This window comes from Carlito syrichta, unplaced genomic scaffold (genome assembly GCF_000164805.1).
Source record: "Carlito syrichta isolate Samal-C Ts95f unplaced genomic scaffold, Tarsius_syrichta-2.0.1 Scaffold309113, whole genome shotgun sequence".
Classification (NCBI taxonomy): domain Eukaryota; kingdom Metazoa; phylum Chordata; class Mammalia; order Primates; family Tarsiidae; genus Carlito; species Carlito syrichta.
Window position 1 is genome coordinate 57,211 of NW_007253209.1, and position 5,859 is coordinate 63,069.

A 5,859-nucleotide genomic window follows, 5' to 3' on the forward strand; every position below is an offset into this window, starting at 1 on the left:
CTTAAGTTCTGGCAGTTCTTGGGTCAGTTGGGTCAACCCTGGTCTAACCAACTTCATGTAAAATGGGCCATGTAGAGGTACTTTTTCAGAAGCTGTGGGTCAAAGTCTTTCCTAGAAAGAGCTGTGATGTGGCAGGTACCTGATCCACATGACGAATGGATGGATGATGGATGGATGGATGGATGGATGGATGGATGGATGGATGGATGGATAGATAATATAGATAGATAGATAGATAGACAGACAGACAGACAAGCATACTTTGTCATGTAAGGGGTGATTGATTAGGGGAAGGGATTTAGTGTGGGCTGAACAATTGAGCAAGATGGGAACTGCATTCACATGTTGCAATATTTGATTGAGATCTGACCCCAATTCTTAGGAACCAAGTAATGTTCAGGTCCTGGTAGGGCTGGCTGTTAATACCAAGTCTCCTTTTAAATAAATGAGATGGATTTTCCCCCAAATTCTTTTACACACTTCAAACTGTTTCTTCATGGAAGGTGTGGTCTTCTCCAGGTTTTCCCTATTTGAAACCCCCAAGGTTCTTCTCCCTGGAATGAGGCAATCACGTAAAGTACTTACAATGGAGCCTAATTTATAATAAATACTAACAATGAGTTATTATTGTTTTACCCATTAATTGAAAAAATATTTAAACAGTGTATCACTTATGGACTACATTTGCCTACATGTAATAGAATCCCAAGTAGAGAGGCTTGAAAGGACAGACGGAGTGTGGGCAGCCATTTTTCATCTTGTTCTTAAACCATGACACAATGATGAGAAAGTAGAAGCTATGCTTTTGGAGAAATGCACACTTTAGGTAAAATTAACTTTGCTGACTTTGTCTTTTCAGAAACAGACTTTCTGGTGCCAGGTATCAGAGGTATCTCATAGTGTCAATCAAGCTTGCCTAGAGTAAAGGGAATTTACAAGGCCTAAGACATCCTACATTGGTCAAGGATTGTAAAAGTCATGAAACTTGTAATTACAAAAGTTATGACCGCTCAGAGGAAGAGAAGGTGGGGAATTGATCTTCCAGTAAATTGGGCCCTATCTACAGGGAAGCCAAGGATCCCCCAAAGCTACCCACTGGGAATGCCTAGGAGATAAGGGGAGGTGCACCCCTCCACTAGCTCTAAGGAATGTGATTTGGGAAGGTGCAGGAGCATTAGAATCCTTGTCATGCGGTTCTCTAGGGGCTATGATAATATGGGCAGACATCAGTGGGTCTCTGTGTCACAGGTTCTCCAAGACATCCATGGGTGGTCAATAAGGAAGTCTCGGCAGTCACAGGCAACATCTCCAAGGAAAGGATTTAAGCCAGGGCTTTGGGGGGCTACGCCGCCACACTCACCTAGAGTGTAGGCCCACTCCCTGTCTGTGGGGGGTGAAGCCTTCTTAAATAAATCTTATCGTCTTTCACCTCTGTGTGTTACAATTCTTTGCATTTACTCGGATTGCTGGGTTGCCAGCGCGCACCTTCGGCCCGCCGGCTCCGGTGGTGCTGCGTCTCCCTCCGCCTCTCTCCTCTCTCTCTCTCCATCCATCCACCCTCACCCTATCTGTACCCTAGCAAGGGTTACACTTTTTGCACCTTTTGCATCCTCAAATAAGCAGGTAATAATGTAACACATAGGCTGGGCGTAGTGGCTCACACTTATAATCCCAGCACTTTGGGAGGCCGAGGTGGGTAGATTGCTTGAGCCCAGGAGTTAGAGACAACATAGTGAAACCTCATCTACACACAAAAAATAAAAAATTATCCGGGCATGGTGACCTGTGCCCGTAGTCCCAACTACTCAGGAAGCTGAGAAGGAAAGATCACCTGAGTCCAGGAGGTCAAGGCTGCTGTGATAGTCATAATCATGCCACTGCACTCCAGCCTAGGCAACAAAGTGAGACTCCGACTTAAAATGATAATAATATTGATAATGTATCACATCATATCTCACCACTCTCACCTAATAACAGTTTGAAGACAGGTAGCCTAGGGCTACCACAATACCATCAAATAGCCAATCTCCATCTTTCTGTTCAGCCATGTGGTTTTTGCCTTCATGTTTGTCACCACAGACAAATAGTCTGTATCCTTGTCACTTCTAGTCACCCAAACTACATTCCAGGTACAAAGAAGGAGGCAATGAGGAGGAAGGGGCAGTGTCTTTGGCACTGTATGTTTCTCAGAAATGTCCCAGCAGTCTTCTGCGTTTATCTCATTGGCTGGATCTGTGTCACCACTGCCTGGAGCTGCAAGGGAAGCGAGACACACTGCTAACCCGAACAAAACTAGGATTCTATTGGTAAGGAAGAGGAAAATGGATGTGGGGGAGGAAATGAGAAGGCCTCATCCAGCCCAGGCACTGAGAACCACAGTGCCGGTCCTCAAAGACTGGTGTAGAAAAGAGATAAACCAGCACTTTAACAGTGTGATAAAGACCATGGCAGGGGGTCATCATGGCTGCGTACAAAGGGGACACCTGATTTATACTTGAGAGGTCAGGTAAGGCTTTTGTAACGGAGGTGATAGCTGAGAACTGAAGCATGGTAGGAGCTGGCCAGGGGAGAGAGAGCACGCACAACAGTTGAGAGGAGAGACTGGGTCTTTTCCGGGAACACAAAGGAGTTTGGTAGTAATCCGAGTACACCATAAAGAGCAGTGAGGGTGGAGGTCAGCAGGAGACAGAGCGTGGACTTCCTAAGTCCCTTGAAGGAATCCATGCTTGTCTTCAAGGCAGTGGGGAGCCACTGAGGGATTTTAAGCAGGAGACAGGTTTTGGTTTTGCTTGCGGGTTTTTTAAAGTAGAGTGAAAAAATTATTCCATCTATAGCAATTATCTCTAAGTGCCAATGGGTTAGCTGTCCCTTCTTTTTTTTTTTTTTTTGAGTTGGAGTCTCACTCTGTCACCCAAACTGGAGTGCAGTGGCCGCTCCTGGCCACCGCAGCCTCGACCTGCTGGGCGATCCTTCCGCCTCAGCCTTCCAAGGAGCTGGAACTACAGGCACGCACTACCACACCAGGCTAGTTTTTGATTTATTGTAGAGATGAGGTCTCGCCAAGTTGCCCAGGCGGGTCTCGAACCCGCGGGCTCAGGCAATCCACTCACCTTGGCCTCCCAAAGGCACGGGATTACAGGCCTCCCAAAGGCACAGGATTACCAAGCCCGGCTAGCTGTCCCTTCTTAGTGTACCAGGAGATTCACAAATCTGACTCGGCCAACCCCTGTCTCCTTTGACAGGGTTGCCCTCAGCTGGCCACCACATTCCAAAGCTAGGAACTATCTTTTATTAATATTTTGGATGCCCTCCCCAACATAATGCTGTGGGTTAAATTAGGCTTGTTCTGGAAAGGCTACTCCTGCCCGGAGCAACCACTTCCTATTTTCTTTACTTTTCAATATTAAAACCCAATAACTATTTTTTAAGTCAATTAAGTCAAACAAGGTATTCTACACGACTAAGTACATGCAGAAATCATGAGTAGTAGCAACATAAATTGTCTCGAACATGTTTGATGTGATCACCTAACTCTAGATAAAATATTCCTTTTTCTTGATTTAAAACGGGATCACACATTTGACTCATCTCCCAGTTTACAAGGAGATGGCAAGTTTGTGACTCCTTGACAAATGGCACCTTAGCAGGGAATACTGCAAAAGCACTGGGCACATTATCACTTTGTTTCCCAAACTGTTATCTCTGAAGCACAACTTACAAAAGAGAATGAAGTCCGAGAAAACTGCCTTTATTACTGCACTTATTTGGTACGTTTCAATGTCAAGTTAAATTGACTTTTCAAAGACAAGAGCATTATAATGTCCACCTATCAGCTGAAAACAGTCATTTGCAGCCCACTCTCCATGTCCATTCCTGACTTCCTTCTCTATTTGCTTTTATACAGAACTGGCTCACATTTGAGTATACTATACAACTTACTTTTTTACTATTGTCTGTCTTCCCACACTAAATGTAAACTGAGAGCAGGTATTTTGTTTTGTTCAGTGATGTAACAGTGCTAACAGCACCTAGAATATGTAGGGCATTCAAATATTTGTTCAGAGAATTTGCAAATTATTAGAGGTTCTTCTTTGTATGGTCTTCTGTCCTGCTGAGGAAGGGCCAAACTCATCTCTGAACTTTTGCACGTCGTACTTCTCTTTTTGGGTTGGGTCACTGAATCCTATCATTCAAGCAACCAAAGCAAATCAGCAAATTGTCCTTGGAAGTAATTACATATTTTGTTTCAGCAGGCAAATCAACTTTCAGGAGCAATGTGTCATGCATCTTTCCCCATATTTGAGACTTTAATGTCATTCAGCACGAACTAAATCTATTCTTTTATACTGTCACTCCACACTGCCATAATTGCACATTTCTCATACTATGTTTCACTGGCATTCTACTAGCATAACTGGACTAGCTAGTTGGTATTTCGGCAGACCTAAGATTCTGGAAAGGCTGTTATGAATCCTTTCCAAGGATCTGAGTTCCCTCCTGAACTGTGGCATCAGGATCTGTTTTTATTCTTGCATCCATCCTTTCCACTCACGCATCCATCCAAAAATTATTACACATCAACTTCATAGAAAATCTTTTTCACAGCTGACCCCTAGGACATTTTTTTGAGACTAGATTATAATCTCCACAAAAGTAGGTCTTGTTTATCAATTGACAACAAACTAAAACTGATCCACAGCAAATGCTCAAAAAAGTTTTGTTGAAAAAAGTGGGCACTTTATACCTTTATTGCTCATTTTCAAGTACATAAACTGATGGACATCAATGTACACAGAGAGACCTAGGTGGTCAATCTAAGTGGGCCAGGACCTGGCAGCTGGTGTTCAGGTCACCGTAGCAGGCAGAATCCTATTGGCTTCCCAAGATGCCCCACCCTAATTCCTCAGCCTAAGAACAAGACTTCACACTTGTGGTTATGTAACATAACCTGGAAAAACAGACTTGCGGATGTAATTAAGATGACATCAGTTGACTTTAAGAAAAAGGATTATTGTGGCAGGCTTAACTAACCATACAAACCATTTAAAAGAAAGTTTCTGATTTGTAGTAGAAGTCTGAGATGCCAAGAAAAGTCAGATTCCACTGAGCACACTGTTGCCAGCTTAAAGATGAAGGGGGGCATGTCCAGAAATGCGGGTGGATTCCTGGAGCTGAGTGGTACCTAACAGCTAGCATGGAAATGGTGACTTCATCTCATACTTACAATGAAAGGATCTGAATTCTGCCAACAAATACGGTAAGCTTGGCAGCAGATTCTTCCCCCAAAGACTCGACAATAGCCCAGGCTGGCTCTCCACTTGGTTTCAGCTTTGTGAGACTCCAAGCAAGAATCCAGTCCAGCCAAGCCTGCTCATACTTCTGAGCTACACACAACTGTGAGGATTTGTTAAGCAGCAATGGAAAAATGATAAAGTCACTTGGTACTAGGACTGTTTTTTGTTTTTTTTGTTTTTGTTTTTGTTTTGTAATGACCAAATCCTGCAACTACAGCAGGTGTTTTACAAACTCTTTTGTAAAAATAACTCATTTACTGTCATGCAAGTCCTCCCCTGATTTTCCGTTTCCTGAATTTCTTTCCTTTCAGTGTCCATGGAAATACTGTTCAGGAAAGAATTCCACCCAAAATTAGTTTTTACGTCTGAAAACACGATAAGCTACTAAAAGAAAATTTCTCTGGATAGTGTTCAACTTATAATACTGCCCTTTTATAATCAACCCACAAAGATAAATCAAGGGATAAACTCATCAACAACCAAAAAAGGTCCACATCCATGCCAGCAAATTTATAAAAATAAAAAAAGTACAATACAAATAGGATCAGATATTGAAACTGTGTAA